General features: G+C 49.2%; 1 long non-coding RNA gene across 1 annotated transcript; it reads right to left on the bottom strand.

Moving 5' to 3' along the window:
• Positions 1–1225: 1225 nt before the first annotated feature.
• On the bottom strand, positions 1226–9882 carry LOC108933367 (uncharacterized). The gene is made up of 5 exons (XR_001966056.2): positions 9739–9882; positions 8372–8623; positions 4646–4764; positions 2295–2669; positions 1226–2177 (listed from the first exon to the last, which is right to left on the bottom strand). It is a non-coding gene; the product is annotated as an uncharacterized LOC108933367 (long non-coding RNA).
• Between the last annotated feature and the right edge of the window lie 8361 nt (positions 9883–18243).

Genomic DNA, 18243 nt, shown 5'->3' with positions numbered 1-18243 from the left:
ACTTCCTCTTCGGTTAACAAGAGGGTTTCTCCATTGGATCATTGGTTTGCTGTCCGGGGTCCAGGGTCTCCCTGCTCAACCACATGCGTGGAGCCACCGGCTCACCTCTGCTGGCTCGACCGCAGGATCGCTGGTCCAGATATCGGCGCTCTTCCAGCTCATTTTTTTCATCCACCCTGGACCAGTGCTCACTCTACAACGATACCGGCCTGACCTGACTTGACCTCGCGAAAAGAGCGGAGAAGTCAAAGCACGCGCCCTTGCATGAGCACACAAGTGCGGTAAAAACACACGCACACTGATGTGACCTGACCCGATATTAAGATGCACTAGAGAGCAGTGTGAAGCTCTGTTTGAAACCCTCTTATGTTGGGAGTTTATCAGCACGCTGGCGAGGGGCATGCCGCTGCTCTGACCTCCACCATGTGAAAAGAGTTCCTTCACTCTCGGTTACACCTCCCCCTCACCTCTCATCCATCACCTCTTCTCCAACTGTTCCCAGCGCTCGGCTGCTCCCTAGAACGTCGCGGCCAGCCGGGCCCTCTTTCAGTCAGGCGGAGACGGAGGCGTCCGACACTGACCAGAGGGCTAGCGTCCATCCCGTGCTGAGGGGCAACCCCACCCCCCACGCCCCCATGCTGGCGCCCAGCCCGCTGACATTCCAGTCAGCGCCAGGTTAAACTCACACTCTGACAGCGGGCTTTCAGTCTCCTCCATCGTGCATCTGTCCTCACCTACAACACCCTGTTTCAAACAGGCCATTTATCTTCCAGTGCTGTTTTTCCAGCTCACAATGGCTAAAACTGTCCTGTGCAGCTTCAACTGGAAAGTGCCGGGGAGGGTGAAATGCACCGAAACACTTCAAGGGAATAACAGCAGGAACTTGGACCTTGTCCTGGTTTTTCCACCAGTTCATCTCCTGGGAAGCATTACACCCCTGGTCCACTACCACGGTTGGTGTCTTTCACCGCTGACCGATATGCAGGGGAGCAATGAACACCACTTGCAGTATATTTCACGTTATTCGTGCTGGGGGTTGAACTGAAAACCTCCCGCAGCCTGAGTAACTGTGCCACCACTGAAGGGATGGGCCATGAGAAAAAGTAAAAATGGAAATGTAAAAAAAAAAAACTGAAGTCATATTTCGCTGCGTGGATGGCAGAGTGGCACGATTTTTTTTCAAACCCGGAGCTGCGGGTTTGAATCTGATTCAGTCTGTGTGGAGTTTGCGTGTTCTTCCCGTAGGTTTCGTCCCTCAGTCCAAAGACACGTTTCGGCTGGACTCCAACAGACTCCAGGTTGCCCGTAATGCGTGCATGTGTGCGAATAAATCAGTGTGTTTTACTGCTCTGTGATGGACTGGCGTCCCGTCCAGGTTTACCCTGCCTTACACCTTCGGCTCAAGTCAACTGCAACCCTGCAATGGGCACACAGATGCTCAAAACGGGTAAAAAACGTTTGAATATTTAGATAGCACCTGGATGAACAATCTTTTCTCACAAGAGCAACCTTAGAAAAAACATTTATTTCAAAATGAGCGGAAAAAAAAAACGACTAATGAAATGGATTCAACCGAGGGCAAATTCAGCGGAGGAGAAACTGCAGAACCGCAAGACGGGTTCAGGACGGAACAGTTTCTCCGTCGTAAATACACCAAAAAAGAGGATGCAATCCAGCGTGTGTGTGTGTGTGTGTGTGTGTATATTGTTTTACTTTGTGCTCCGCTGTAGAAAGTGTGTTTTTTTTCATCCAAACTGGTTAGCTCCGCAGTTGTGCTTATTGTCGCGGCAGATGCTTTTATTCATGGGTTAGAGAGGCTGGCGTCCTCTGAAATTGCGCATGTGTCTTCTGTGTGTGCGTCACTCTTTTCACACGCAGATTTCCTTGAGAATATGCCCAGCACAGCTTGAGGTGTCTCCACGCAGCTGCTCGGCCCGTTGCTCAGCATGCCAGCCATTGTGGGGCAAACCCGAATGTGGGCTATGAAAGAACCGATCAGCAATCCCCCCCGCCCACGTCCCCTCGTGATGTCATCGCTGTAGGCGGACTACATTCGCAACCCCACTGACTGCAGGGCGCCCAGTTAGCGCCGCAGTCTGGGGGGATGTGCGGGCGGTGACGGGAGAGGCCGTCCGTCAGCTCCTTCGCACCAGGTGTGTTGCATATCAAAGTGTCACCTGCAGGAAGACAAAACCCAGTGGCTTTCACGTCCAGCAGCTTCCCATGAGGCACCCAGAAGTTACAGACCAGCATCGACAAGGAGCCATCCGTGTGTCACAACTGGTGTCACCTACCTGCCAAAACAAGCCACTCATCCCGAGTTCACAGCCAGAGCGTAAAGCGTTCACAGAACCACTCAACCAGAACGTAGCCTTTTGGTGCTTGAAGTTTCCTTTCCATCGGTGCTCTGGGAACCATGGTTTCAGAACCCAGGTATCAGTTGCAGCGAAGGGGGGAATCTTTCCAGGTTGGTGCCGTTTCCCCCAACACCCGGCTGCAGGTTTGAACCAGTCGCTGGACAGCCCTTCAGCGACTGGCCACTCGTCATCCAGCCCCCATGCGCTGTGCCTGACAGCTTTATATAACATCCTCTCCGCACTGGCCGAACTCTGCATACTTCCACCTGTTTAGCTGGTTTCCGTGGAGATTCTGTGACAACACTGGACATGCTGAAGTGCAGGTGTCATGGAAGAGAAGAAACAACATTGTGGTCCACATTCCCCACCCAACTACAATGGCAGATGGAGGGACACACAAAAAGTACCTTTATCTGTATCCATTTACCTGATGCTTTTCTCCAAAGCAACTTATGGTGTTAAGTTACAATGAATCACCTATTTGTATAGCTGGGTATTTTTTACTGCAGCAGTTTAGGATAAGTACTTTATTTAAGGGTACTACTGCAAGAACTGGGTCCTTTACATGGAAGGCAGCACCTGTATGCTCCACAGCACCACTCTCAAGTCATGAAAGCTACACTTGCTTCCCAACTAGGTACTAACTCAACTAAAGATGGACAAACAGGCAGTTCCCATCCCTTCCTCTTTCTTTCTTTATCACTGTCTCTTCACAGTTCGAGACCCGACCAGAGTAGCCGGATGGTCAACCTTGTCGTCTCATTTCCCACTCTATCTCTTCACCCTTACCCTTTTCACCATGTTTTTCCTGACAGTTCAGCCTGACACATTTCATTCCTCTTCGATCTCCATTTCCCTACATTAAACTGTCTGTTACCCCACCTAGGTCTATAGGAAGCTCAGTGGGAGAGACTTGGCATTGTGTTGAGAGATCATCTAATCTTGTCACGGTGTATTCTTTCCAGTGCTCAGCCAGCACAAACACAGAGGCAGCCAACACTCTTATCTGCTCTCAAAACAAGGTAGGCTTTTTGCAATCCCAACTCCAATCTTCTGAACCCAAGAAGCAATGACTGATATTGAACCAAAGCAATAATCTCACATTTCAACAGTAAGTTACTGTGGTACTTGACCCTGAGAGTGATTGCTCTATTAATGCCAGCACATAAAGTTTGAGAAAAGTTCTCACCAATGACCAGATCAGACATTTTCGGTCTCATTTCTACTGTATCGTCAATGGAGTAGCCGAAGTCCTCATTCATTTGAACACCTGTACACACTTACACCTTCCACAACGCATCCTCCAGAGCACACTCATATGTACTGTTATGATGAAAACCTTGGGTCTTCGGCTCAACAAATCAAGTTGTAATGTGTCCACACCATTTCCCACAGGTTTGGCGGGCTCCCCCCAACAAGGAACTGGTTGTCCTCAGATGCCTCAGAACAGTGTTGATTTACATTAATTCATTCAGTTGACACTTACAACTTACAGTTGTAAGGTTACAAGTATCTACCCATTTACACAGCTGGGTAATTTTACTGCAGAAATTTAGAGCAAGTATCTTGCTCAAGGGTACTACAGTCAGAGGTGGGGATTAAACATGCAACCTTTGGATCTAAAGGGAAGAGCTCTAACCACTATACTACTGGCTGCCCCCAGTTGCTTGATAGTGTGTTTTAATGGTGATTACCCTGCTGTGCCGATCAAAGGCGACATTTGTAGGTTTTGCTGAGAAATCGGGAGACCAGAAGTGAAAGTGAACTGCAGTTCTGCTGGTTTAGGAAAGGGTATTGGAACTCCACCAAAAGAAACTCAAACAAAAGCCTTAAAAGGGCTGGACTTGGGCGATGGGGGAAGGTGAACTGGAGATGGTGGAACGCAGGGCAGTAAACGGCAGAGACAGAAAGGCTCCGTCAAAATTAACAATCAACAAGAGCCGCGCAGAACCTGGCGGCCTTACCGCATGGGGACGAAAAGCAAAATCTGCGAATCGAGGCATCAGAAGTTGCACTTTATCTACAGCATGACCATGCATTTATTTAGACAAATCCAATTCTATGCTTTTATTGAAGTATGTGCTTAGATGAAAGGACTGAAGATAACTACTCCCAGTGTGGGCTGTCTAGTCAGGAGGGCTCAGTGAAAGCCACATCAGCTTGAGGTCTGCAACCAATCTAGTCATCCTGTATCTCTGCTTCAGATAGACTTTGGCTGGCTTCGCACTAAGAGTTTGGTCAGATGGGCGTCCAGGTTCAGGGAGAAGAGAGAAAGCTCACATACTCACTTGCAGAAGGCGAGTGCAGTGACGTTATGGTCGGCCAGCTGTCAGCACCACTCTGGGCCTACTGCACCGGTGCTGGATGGGATCAAAGCCCGGGGGCCGCGATGCCGGAGAGGGGGGAGCTGCACGGGGACAGATTAGGGAGCGAGAGAGTTCAGAGGAAGGTAGAGAGCAAGGGAAAGGAAACGGCAGAAGGAGAGCGATGGCTCCGAAGAAGGCAGAAAGGGAAGGGAGAGAGACGTCACAAGGACAGACAGCGAAGCGAGAGGTAGGCAGTTCACAGAGAGAGCACCGTTTACCCCTGTAACCGGCCTTAGTTATCTTCTCAACCATTTTGTTGATCTTCTCTCATGTCTACATCCCAGTTTCCAGCTGGTAGAAGAAGAAAGGGCCACTGCTTGCACAACTGACACACATGAAGGATTTTCAGCAACACACAAAGCAAAGCGAAATACTGTGACACGTGAAATGCCGGCGAGACTGCGGCTGCAGACGATCTACAGGAGAGCAATAACAACATATTTTATTTTGTCAGAGATTACGAATGCCCTTTCATGCAGCGCGGATCACCAAAATACAGCATGAATAGCTGTGTTTGTACAGGCCGTGCTCATCTCCTTATTTATGAAGGCGTTTTGAACAAAAGCTCCAGATGCATGTACCCGTATCGCGACAGAGACAACCAGATGAAAGGTTGTCAATTGGGCTGAAGCCCATGACTTGTGCATGAATCACAGCTGTCTGTCAAGCGAGGCAGGTGACTCTCTTCAACAATGTGCTTGGACAGACCCGGGTCCGGGGGGCGGAGCCTAGCACCGCGTCCTCTCCTGCCCGAAGGGCATTCTTGCTTCGTGACCACCCAACACGAAGAGAGGAGCAACTCACACATGCATGCGAACAAAAACACTGATGAAACACCATTGTGCTTAACTCCTAAACGCAGAAGCAGGAGAAAAGTGTGCAGAAGTGAAAAGACGGAATGCAGCATCAGCTTAAGGCAGCGACAATTCGTTCGCCTCTTTGACTGATTTGGCGTAATTTATGGGTCAACAGCACCTCGTGAGCATAAATTCCATCTTAAAAATCAGTCAGCGCCAGACATAACTGAGAAGAACACGCTTCAGCTCATATGGACTTTTGGGGCAGGAAACCATGTTTGCCTCCATTCAGCCCTTAAGCGGAGCACGGGACTCTCAGTGAAATAACAATCTGCATCAAATCGTTAAAATTCTCAGCCACCCTACATCATTTTACATCATCTGTCACGGGCAATATTCCAAGCAAATAAGAAGCCTAACCATTTTTATTTATTTGCTTTTTGATCCTCCGACGTCAACTTTTAAAGGTCAGAATGTTTAGGAGATCAGCGGTGCATTACCAGCCCTGTGTAGACCTAAAACATCTCCTGAACTTCCAGGTATTTTTGTAAATTCTTCAAGTTGAGACCTGGAAAATTTTCACTGGTTCAACAGCTCTGCATGTGGAGCTGGCCTTTGTGTTCCCTCCTCCCCCTTCCTCCCCTCCAGGGGGAAGGGTTACGGGTGCGAGGGGCAGTGTGACCCCTGCCCTGACCTTGCTGTTCCGTTTCCTGCTCTGAACCAGTAACAGGCCTTTGTTTCATATGCTCAGCACTTTTAACTCCTTCCCTTTGAGCCGGCGGTCCGGCCATTCCGGGACCCTGGTGCTGAGCGCTGAGCTCCTCGAGCGCCTTTGAGCAAACGCTACGATGCAACCATGCGTGTCTTCAATTTCTAGCAGCAGAACTGTGAATATGCACGTGGCAGGTACATATGAACATACCTGGAAATGGTCTTCGTAGACACTACAGAGGTCTCTCCTTGGCCATTCAGCCTTCGGCCTCGTGTCTCTCAAAGTGCTTATGGTAGCTAGTATTGAGAAGGATAAGTTAGCTGGCGTTCTCTGTGTGCCGTCATCACTGTGCTTAGTAAGCAGGGCTAAGCATGGGCTGGGGCCGAACGGGCCGCCGTCTCATCTCTTTGTACCGCTCCTACTGAGATGTCCCTCCTGTGGGCACTCTGTGTCTGCGTCCAGTTCGAGAAGCCAGTCAGAGGAGATCTGCAAGAAGGAGGAGGAGGAGGAATCGCTCCTCATCCCACGGCAGGTCAACCTCCCCCAGGGTGGGCCGCTCTTTGACCCCGGTGGCCTATTGACCAGGAGCTCAAGGGAGGGCTTTCGGAGGCACGCAGCGGGGGCATGCATGCACTTCGAGGTCGAAGGTCAGGTGCGAGTGTACGGAACAGCCCCTCGGCGCTTTTGTGCTCCCATTATGGGTCATTCCACATTCCACCCCCATCCCCACACGCCCACATCTTTACGCCTTCGTCTCATTGGACAACGGGGGCAGATGTAAAGTGAAGGTGCAGAGGTCCCTGGGTGGCAGAGGGACTGTTCCAAAGGCTGTGTCCCAGAGCAGCTTCCCAGGCCTCTAGCAACCTCTACCTGCCTCCCCGCTTCCAACACCTCCAGCGCCTGTGCCTGTCACTCTCCACGGTGGCATCTGGCAGCACGCCGGCTAAATCCTGCGCGCTGTCTCTGTACGACAAAATAAATATCCGACTGCAGCGGAGCAAGAACCGCCACCGAGCAGTAAAGCTGAGGCTAGGACACGCAGCTGACAATGACAAGTAGCCTCGAACACGTGGAGCACAAGCGTAAGACAAAACTGCGGGTGTCTCCCTAGATCAGGTTTGCATGTTCATCCCTGAGAGATACAGCTCTGAGCTAATTCATAATCAGTGTAAATAAAGTCTGTCTTTAATAGCGCAAGAGAATTATTTATGGCGGCATGCTCCCCCTGCAAAAATACATTCCTGATGTTAATATTAATTGAAAGGAAGCAGCCATTAGAATCGAATTAGCTGATCTGCGGTTTTATAAATAGCTTACTGCACAGTCCCGGAGCTGTATCCCTGTAGATCTGTTTTATTTTATTATTATTAGGAGAGGTTCATCTGTCTCCAGATTTATGGAGATTTGCCAGTATGGGATATGAGCGGGCGGTGAGTTTTCGGCGGTGGCCAAACTAGAACAGCAATGTTTCGTGCAGATATTTGACCTGATCTACCCCGTTACTTATGCTATCCATAAATATTTTTATCCAGTGTTTCCTCCATGGAACCAGGGTTCATAATTTGCAAAAGCCTTCAGTCTGCTGCAAGCGTCCAACCCCACAAACGCATTTTACAGCGGCGATCCACTCCGCTGCCCAACAGGGGCGAGAAGCCACGGCACATTTTAACGTCTTCTTTATTTTTGTGGCGCGCTGGGCGTTTGAGGAACCCTGCTGAGACACCTGCGGGGTTCACGCGCTGTGGAAATGAGACGTATCGTTTTTCGAAGATGGCGACGCCGAGGCTTGTATAACTACGCGACCGCGGCAGACGCCAGCCGCGGGGCACCTTGTGCTTTTTTCTTGGGTTGGCACAGCGCACGTTAGGAAACTGCACTTGTTTTTCACCCTCAGCTGTTGCACACGGTAATAGAGATGTAACGGAGACCCGAACCGCAGCCACCTTCCAACCACGCGTGCCAGTTCATCTAAGAACCCTCCTTCCTCTTGTCCTTGCACCTTTCTCTTTGACACACAGTCCTTAAATCGAACCCGAAATCACTGTAAATGACTTCTATTGGACTTGTAACATTTCCAGTAAAAAGACTCACGGTGCCCGTGTTAATATGGAATGACAGCTGGATTAGTAAGATACTTACCACTTTGAGGCCCAGTGCTGAAAATGGAGACTGTAATCCAGACTCGGGTGTCGTATGGCGTCAGGGCGCTCTGTGGGGGGTGGATTTGGGAAGCCTGGCGCTCTTGAGAGGACGCCAGACCGCTCCGGGGTCTCGTCCCGGACGTTGCTGTGAAAGGGAGAGTCGGCCAAGCTCCGGATGGTCCCCTTTGGCTCTCCCAGCGTATGAGCGGTATGTCCACCGCAGCAGAGGGGAAGTGACCAAGGGTGACACCTGCGTGTAAAGAATGTGAGTGCGGCACACGCCTCAATTTGCGCTCCAGCTTCTTGGAAAGCTTTGAAATGTTTGTGCAAATCTGCGCACCACCTGTACGTCTTGATCTCGGGGTCAGTTAAACGTCGTGAGACTAAGCAATCCTCTCCGTGCTGTGTATGATTTGAACCAAGCGCGTCGTGTGTGGAGGTGGGACCTTTCCCATGAGAGAAGAGAAGCCTTAGGAGTGACCCAGGAGGCTTAAAAAAGTCAGAATTAAACAATAAAACAAATTCGGTTGCAACTGATGTAGGAGGGATAGGGTGCTCCCGGGGGGGTACGTGCTTCTCTCCCAGGATGCTGAGGAGACGCAGGCTCACGGGGAGGCTGGGGCGGGATCCAATGCTGTAATTTACCACAGGGGGTTGCCTTGTTTCACAAAGAGTCGGTCCCACGGCGCCAGGCTTATCGCAACCCCCCGAGGCCTGATGGAGGGGGACGAAAGGTGACCACTGACCACACTGAAAGGGCCATAAATCCAGGAAGTGCCCCTGTGTAGAACCGGGGATGGATCAGAACTGAGTCACAGAGGAGGCGCGAGTGGCATGAAGCAGGAAAGCAGCTGCGGCCGGACGGGGAGGTGCAGCGAGGGCTGTGGGAGGAAACCCGCCTGCCACCAGGGTGACCGGCAGACCTTGAGCTCAGAGGGAGCCGTCTCACGGTCACAGAGCTGTCGGTTCAGCAAGACGCATATGCTCATAATACGCTGATCTTAATTATATCTTTCCCGTTACGTTTATTTTCGGACGCCTTCGGACCCCTCATCTCCAGCTGCATCGGGTTCAAAGTCACCGCATCAGCATTTGAAGTTACCACAGGTTATGTGAAAACCGCAAAGACTTTGGAAGAACCTTTGCGATAAATTTTACATCCCCTTTGTGAAGTCTAATAAATGTGGGTATTTAAACTACGCGTAAGATTAATAGATTTGTTCCTATACCGAGGTGTAATTTACAGGAGAACAAGGGTTTCGTTTGCCGAGCTGAAACGCTCCGTTCCGTAGGTCACACCGGGGCGGGGAAATGCATGAATGCGATGAGGTTAGCGGGGTTAGGGTTAGGGTTACGGGGGTTTACCGGGTTTCCGGAGCACAGGCGAGGGACGTTGCAGCACGGCAAGGACACAGTCGCGAACCCGACAGCAGACACACGTGCTGACTGGGTCGCGGTCCGTTCTCAGCTGCTGGACACCTGGAGCGATGGATTCCGCCCGATCGCCCGTCTCCGTGCACTGGTGTCGGGTCTGGTAGACACTAGGGTGCCGTAGCGGGCGAGGTGACGTCAGGCGACAGTCATAGATCATTTTTTTTGCCGAGTTCATCCAGATCAACCCCATCGCTTGGGGATCAGGTGCTCTCAGGCCTGAGTTCGAGTTACTTAGCTGGCGTAACAAATGTAGCATACGTGTAACTGAAGAGCAAATGTTACATACAGATGATGTTTATTAATGCACGTTATTAATAAATAGCAGATTAATGAGCGCTCTCGTTCTCCCTAGAGGGGTCCGCGCAGCTGTACACGGGCAATTTGCTAAATATTGCATGTTTGGCTCCGTTTTAACCTCTTAATCATCGCTCTTTCTTATCTTCCAAAGGTTATCTGAGGCCACCATCTGGAAAACGTTTCGATGGAAGCACGACGCCCGTACGAACCAGCCGGACTTGTCCCCTGTATTCAGCCCTCGCGTTGCTCACTTTTTCAGCTCTGATCATTCGCTAGCCGGACGTGCGCAACGGTAATATTGGCTCACGCCCGAGGACGACCTGTGTTCGCCTTTGACCCGGCAAGAGCTCGGGAACCGATCGGGACGAAAGCTTGCTTTGAATTCGGCTTAAAGTGACCGAGAGTTCGGGACTACGAACTGCGGGTCTCCGGTTCAACCCCTTTCTGGAAGCGTGATGCTGAGCTCAAGGGATGTCTGGGTCTTGAGGTACAACTCAGCACTACAGAATGTTGAAGATACTCCAAGTACTCTGGTTAATGAGATGAAGGAGGCTGAAGACAAACACACACACACACACACACACACACACACAAAGCCTTCCAGGTGCAGACCCTGGCGAAGCCACTCCTCTGTTCCTCCTCCTACATCTGAGTCATCTGCCCATCTGGTTTTGTTCTGAGCTGTCAGAACCAGCTTCTCGGCCATTTTTCACGGGCCTCCCCTTTCGCTACCTGACCAGGTCACAACCAGTGAATCTGCACAGCTCGCCCAACCTCTGCAGCCGGCATTTAATACAAATCATACGTCCCTTAGTAGAAGCAGCAACATTTAATGATGAATGAGCGCATCTGATTTTTACCGTGCCGTACTCTAGTAAACGGGAGCGGGACATAGGCGGTTCTTCTTAGCCGAGAGTAACTCGGGTGGCTCGGCTGACAGATTAAGAGTGTCACCGAAATTAATTCCGAACAGGGGAGGCCGGCGTTCAGAAGCAGTAACAGGCCCGTCTGCGATCTCCAGCGTGCCTTTTCTTCCTTTAGCACCATCTGCTTCCCCCCCGTGCATTTTTCCTTCGCGACGCGGCTAATTAACTGCTACGGCGCAGCAGTAAATCCTCGGCGATGGAAGGCCGTCGCGTACGGTGCTCCCGGCAGGGAAAACAGCTGTACGGCCCTCCTCGGGCCCTCCAGCGTCAGAATTTATTTTTCAACGTACAATTCTAGCACTTTCGCGCGCAAACTCTCAGCGTAAACACCGATAAATTTAAAGACACGCAAACGCTCACGCGTTCCCGGCCAACCGCAGGTAGTCCGCTACGGCGTGCGTGCGCGTAGGTGTGTGTGAGACCAAGCTGGAGGCATATTTCTTACCACCTTCATCCCTTTGGGTTCCACCTTCCTGCCAGTTACTTCAGCATCTATTGATTCAATGGATATAAAATTTAATGTATCGGATAACCAGTTTTAATAAATCAGGGTTTAAATGAACTTGATTTAAAGGATTTTATTAATACTCTGCGTATGTGGCGTTTTGCACGAAATATTCACTTGGTGGCGGACAGGCTTGTGCAAGACGACTCGCGGTAGGATTCCGGAGGCTGTTTATCTGCCGGAATTAAAAATCAGTTATTTTTTCAGCACTTAGACGCCAGCTGAGATGTTTTTGTCCAGCATCCCACCCGTGACTCTCTTCTGAATATATCAAGAATTTTTCCCTTGACGCCTTTGTCCAAGGGGACTTGCAATGTGAGACAGTCACCTTTAGCGTTATTTACCCACTTATACAGCGGGGTATTCTTACTGAATGAGTTCAGGGAAAGTACCTTGATCAGTGGTGTTACTGCAGAGGGGGGACTTGAATGAGGGACGTTTACACTGCAAGGCAAAATTTCGAACCGCTTGCTGTCCTGCAGACGCACAGATACTGTTACAGATGTATATAGTAATAGCTTTTCAGATAAAGGCTGCAAAGGGAAACCATGAGGTGGGGCTCATGCATGTTTGTGGAGCTGCATCCTTGGAATTTGGTGTGGTTCTGCCCCCTGCTGGACAACATTGGCAATTAATGACACTCCCCATTGCTGAAGTGGTCAGCATCACTTTGGAAAGCTCCTGCTCTACATCCTTTCCACAACATACTTAACACCATGTAATATAAAGCAGGAAATCCAGCTGCAATGTCACGTAAGCGTCGGAAACAACGTTCACGATGTGCGCTGGTCAGAAATATGTGCAGCCCTGGTGTTCATAGTGAGTGAACCAGAAATGGCTGTGTTGCCCGTTGATTAGTTAGGTATACCTATTATCTGCATGAAGAGCAACTTATATTCCAAAAACTTCTCTTTGTGCATTTCAGATTTTTTTTATGGCTATAGCAGTCTTTTAAAATAAATGTGCAATTGGGAAACGTGGTACTTTGATGATGGGGGGGCGAGGTGGCGCAGCGGGTTTGGCCTGTGCCCGCTGGGTAGTGGGTGTGGGGTTCGAGCCCCGCTTGGGGTGGACTGACATCCCATCCAGAGTGTGTCTCCCCCCTTTGGCCTTGCACCCTGTGTTGCCGCAACCCCGGTCGGGACAAGCGGTTGTTGGCGATGGATAGACGGTACTTTGATGACACCGATTCATTCGTAGACAGCAGTGTCATCTAGTTCAAGTTTATTGTCATGTGTACAAGTATCATGAAATTCTTCCTGAATGCTTCTCCGCAGACTACGGACAAAGACGGAGACAACAGAAATACTGCACAAACGAAACAATGACAATGACGGTGAGTAATGCTAATAGCAATGACAATAAATAACAAACAGTAATAACAATAATACCAGTTGACAGCCAGAGAACTCAGAACGAGAGAATAAGAATGAGAATGCTTAAAGTGACAGTGTAATTTACCAATGTGCTTGGGTGGAACAGTCCAACTCTAGTTATTAAAGGTAGCACATTGGTGGGTGTTATATAGTCTTACAGCAGTGGGGTAAAAGCTGTTCCTGTACCTAGCTGTGCGGGTTCGAACAGACCTGAGCCGCTTTACAGACGGCAGAGAAGAGAAAAGTGCCTGTACGGGGTGACTATGATCTTTCATGATGCGCATCGTTCTTCTGAGGCAGCGTGTGGTGTAGGTGTCCTGGACTGCTGGTAGCTGTGTGCCGATGATTCCCTGAGCCGTTTTGACCACCCTCTGTAGGGCTTTCTTGACCTGTATGGAGCTGCCACCCCTGTGAGGACAGACTCCACAGCGCACCTGTAGAAAGTGGTGAGGACTGTAGTGGACATCCTGGCTTTCTTCAGACACCTGAGGAAGTGGAGACGCTGATGGGCCTTTTTGATGGTTGATGGTTTCCAGACCATGTGAGTTTGGCAGTGAGGGTGACCCCTAGGAATCTGAAGCTGTTGATCCCCTCTACAATGTCCGCTCCTATGTAGATGGGTGCATGAATTATATCCTGTTTCCTGAAGTCAATCACCAGCTCCTTAGTTTTACTGACACTGAGAGACAGGTTGTCGTCCTGGCACCACTCTGCCGGGAGCCTCACCTCCTCTCTGTAGGCCGTCTCATCGTGCTGGTGATCAGACCCACAGTGGGGGTATCGTCAGCAAACTTTATGATGGTGTTGGAGCTGTGACTGGCCACACAGTCATGTGTGAACAAAGAGTACAGCACTGGGCTCATCTCACACACTCACACACACACACACACACACACATTGTCTGAACCGCTTGTCCTATACAGGGTTGCAGGGAGCCGGAGCCCAACCCCGCAACACAGGGCAAAAGGCTGGAGGGGAAGGGGACACACCCAGGACGGGACGTCAGTCCATCGCAAGGCACCCCAAGCAGGACTCGAACCCAGACCCACCGGAGAGCAGGACCCAGTTCAACCCATTGCGCCACCGTGCCCCCCCGGGCTCATAACATTTCCAGCATATCTCTGTTTATTTCTATATACCTCTGTATATATTTCCATAGAATGGATTGGTTCATATTCCTCAAGACTGCCAGTAATTATGGAGCTGATTGTAAGCTGAGTGCCCGAGATGTCCCTTACACCTTACGAAAGGTCCGACCCAGAGAGGAGGTAGAAACCGCTGATGCTGGGACGGAGTCAGGGATGGAGGACCTCACCGACGCTGTATAACATAATCTAACAAGCGGCGGAACAGTTGAGTGAAAATGGCAACCTATTGCCATGAAGAGGCACAAAGTATTTTCGGTGACGTCAGAAATGATGCTTCGCGTGGACTCGGCGGCTCTGCGACCGCAAACTCGATTGCCTTGACATTACTTTATAAAAGTGCAGCATTAATCATCCAGGTCGTCGCATGGTGAGCCGTTGTCCGGCCTTCATTTAGCTTTCGTGTTTTCCGGTTGCCATGGTATGTACTTCCTCCTAATAACCCCGATATTAGTAATCAGTGTCAGCAATTAGTGAATTATTCGAAAGGTGTCACACGTCCTGCGTTGTCACCGCAGCGGAACATTCCTGAAATGTCTCTTAATTCATATTTTTGTTCTCGACTGAATAGACCGCCGCTGCTACCGCACCGAGAGCCTAATGAAAGAGGGAAGGGTTCTCTCTCTTTTTGTCCAGAGAAGCTTTAAGTAAGGGGGCCGCGTCCGTTATGCGCCGTATGGGATGCAGCTCCGCGATCCGCACAGACATGAGGCGCAACGTGGCCGGCCTTCAGCTAACGCTAGGAATTCTGGGGTCTCTAATGCTCAGGGGCATCGCCGGTGTTCGACTGCGAGGCTACGAACCGTCCTCGGTCGAGGTCCGACAGCTTGTCCAGCAGGGCCGGTATCCAGAGGTAGGAGGACTGTCAGAGCAATTAAAAGATGGCTAAGATTTTTTCACTTATTAAGTGGCTCCAGCTAAAAGGGTGAAGTTGGTTCAGTTTAAACCTGTTATTTTTCGATAACGAATAAATTGCAAATTTCTCACCGTTGATGTGTTCGATTTGCGTCGTCTTTCCCATCCGCTCGTCGCTCTCAGGCCAGCCGTGATAATCTGAGAAGTTTGGAAGCGGAAGATTTTCAGGTCAAGGCGGCTCCCACCAGCGGGAAAGCCAGCGTTCCCGTAATGCTCAAGCTGTATCCCCCGGTGGGAAAGGCGACCCCGATCCATGCCAACCTGCCCCTGCGCTTCGGCCGCACCTCACCTTCAGGGGCGCCGCGCGTCCCAAAGTCCTCCCTCAACCTGCCGCAGCGCTTCGGCCGGGACCGGGTCCCCGACCTGCCTGTCGCTGTCCCCTGCCACCAGTGTCCTCGGTCCAGAGCGCTGGCATCCCCGTCCGCCACCCTTCCCCAGAGGTTTGGCCGAACCGCAGGGTACCGGAAGCCCCTCGACACGACGGTGATCTTGACGCGCGGGCTCGGCGCAGCCCTGGCAACCAGCAGGTAAACGGCGGCGAGGGGCAGGGTCTCTTGCTCCAAAGTCGCTGTGGCCCCGCGGATCTATTTCATTTTTCTCATTGCTTCTGACTCCCTTTGTCTGTCCAAACTTCATACATTTACTTCTCCTTTAGGGAGCAAGACAGTAATTTTGATATGGGCTCAGTGGAAGATGACACAGAGTATTCCCCCGAAGACCTACATGGATCTACTGAGCATTAACCTCTGCTTCACCCAAGAGCAGAGCGGGACCTGTCATTTCAGTGTTGGTCTTGTGCGCCGCCTTATTTTATAACGAAATAACTGACTTGTGTTTCAGTGGGTTGCTGTCCAAACTTTGTCGCTCTGTGTAAAAGAAAAATAAAAGTCATCACCATTGATTCGAGTACATCCTTCAAATCACTGACAGCTCGTTTCGGTGACTAATTGTTATACGGCGTCCTTATGCGCTCATTTACTATGTTTTCTTTCATTTTGCAGCACATTGTTCGCTCATAGGTTGCAGGTAAGAGTTAAAAACTGTGAGAGAAGCAGTGAGAAATAAAATTTAGACAGGATTTGTATTTGTTCGTTAGCGAAATCTTTTTTTGCGTTGAACTGATGTCTGGCTGAGGATATACCGCCCTCGGCTCACTGTGCCCACTGATTCCAGGATAGGCTTCAGACCACCGTGACCCTGATCAGGACAAGCGTTAAATGAAAATTGATGGATGGATGGATGGATGGAATCATTTTTAAACATCATGACTCGACATAATGTGGAAAGGACTAACAATGAAAAAAGATATCGGTTCAGCTAAAGAAACACGGCTTATATATTTTTTTACATTTAGCAAGCTCTCATATTATAAGTATTGTTCCAGTCTAGACGTCTTTTTTGATTCAAATCGTCCTTTATTGTCCACTTGGATAATTCGCAGTTTGTGCATATACTGGTAAAGCACGCATAAAGGACCGAGTTAAAAATTTTATTTGGATTTAATTCCAGCAGAATTAATTTTTCACTATAACTGAAAACGAACATGATCATTAGCTGCAAAGCAAGTGAAAAAATCAATACTAAACAGACACTTTTGGGACAATAGACTTCGAACGGAGTTGGTACTGCCTGTCTGCTGGGTCCGCAAAGCCCAGGCATGCTGTCTTAATATTTCAGACAAGTGAGATCTTGCGACATCTCTTGTGTCCGGCACAGGGTCCCCGGTGGTCCATGTATTCGGCGGCGCCTCTCGGCGACAGCTCTCACGTTTGCCTTTCGTTGGTGGTTCTCGGTCTGGGGACCCCAGGCCCGACTGCCACAATACGGATATCGAGTTTGCCGAGCAGAGACAATATACATGATTTAGGCACCACATTGCGGGCTCCCACTGTGGCCAGTTTATAGTACTTTCCCACTATTTCTGAGCCTCTGTGGTGAGACAGGCCATTACAGAGGTTTATGACCTCATTACTTCGATAAGAAGGAATCAATGGGCTATGAGTGCATTGCAAATCCGAATACGACGATCCGTTTTTCTTGAAGCCTCACGCACATTAGGGCAAAAAACTGGCTTCTGTTGACACGCTCAGTTCCCGAAATTTCTGCAGTCTTTGTGGGTAGGAAAGGAAATTCACAACTTTCCACAGCATCAATAGGTGGACTTGTTCGGTCCAATAAGTTTCCACCAGGTAGCAGCAAAAACTGAAATTAAATATTAACAAACAGCTAATGAAACAAGTAAATTACCAGTTTAAACATTTTTTTTTTTTCAAATGTTACATGTAGCACAGGCGTTTTGGTTGATAAATGCACGGCTAAACATACTGGAAGCGTTTTATTTATAACTTTCTACTTAACAAGTTACAGACAGTGATGTACTGCAGTTTTTTTCAGAGGCAGTAACAGTAGATTTGTAATTTTTTTATATTCAATCTCCATATTTCTAATTTATAATTACAAATATTAAAAAAACCCAATAGTGCTTTCACCAGAAGTTCAGTTTTACAACCTCCTGGAGGTCAAATGATAGAAACACGTCTAAGGCAAAACATAACTTCAAACCGACAGGTTTACAGAAGTGAATTAGTTTCCCTGAGATTTTTGCTGGGTAATAACAATACATTTTCCAAGACATAATAATAACTTTATAAATGAATAGTTATACAAGAAATGTGAGCCTTTCAGAAAAGTCAAGTGTGTATTAGCTGCTTTTCTATGAGAGGTGACGATGTGGATGAAATTTTAAGAATCTTGTGAATAATTTTTTGGTTTGTTTCTTTTTCTCATTTTTAGATGTAACTCGGTAATAAGTAATCGGTGTTCGCTGTTCATTATTCATTCGTTCTTGCGAGATACGAGACGTCTTCTCACGCACTAGTCATAGCGAAGTGATGAGGTCACGCTTTGGATCTGACTGTGGGGAAATCGAGAAAGGAACTTTCCCCAGCCGCTCAAAGCCTGTTTTGATGATGAAAATGAAAATGATGCTGCTGCTGACGATAACGCGTCTTCAGGACCCGTGCAATGTGGGTGATGCTGCACTGGTGACCCACCACACACACCACGGATGTGGGCAGGGAGCAGAAAGCAGGGCCCAGTCACCTGGGAACTCCTACACCTAAACTATAAAGGGGATCTGGAGGAGTGGAATGTCAGAAATGTGTGTTTCTACATGTACATTTTTTCCTTTTCGATAATAATTACAAAATATCTCTGAAAAAATGTGCCACTCACAAACAGACCACACAGAAATAGACTTAGTCCAGAATAAA

This window comes from Scleropages formosus, chromosome 23 (genome assembly GCF_900964775.1).
Source record: "Scleropages formosus chromosome 23, fSclFor1.1, whole genome shotgun sequence".
Lineage (NCBI taxonomy): Eukaryota > Metazoa > Chordata > Actinopteri > Osteoglossiformes > Osteoglossidae > Scleropages > Scleropages formosus.
Note: the sequence above shows the minus strand (reverse complement) of the source record. Positions and strands in the feature narration are given on the sequence as shown.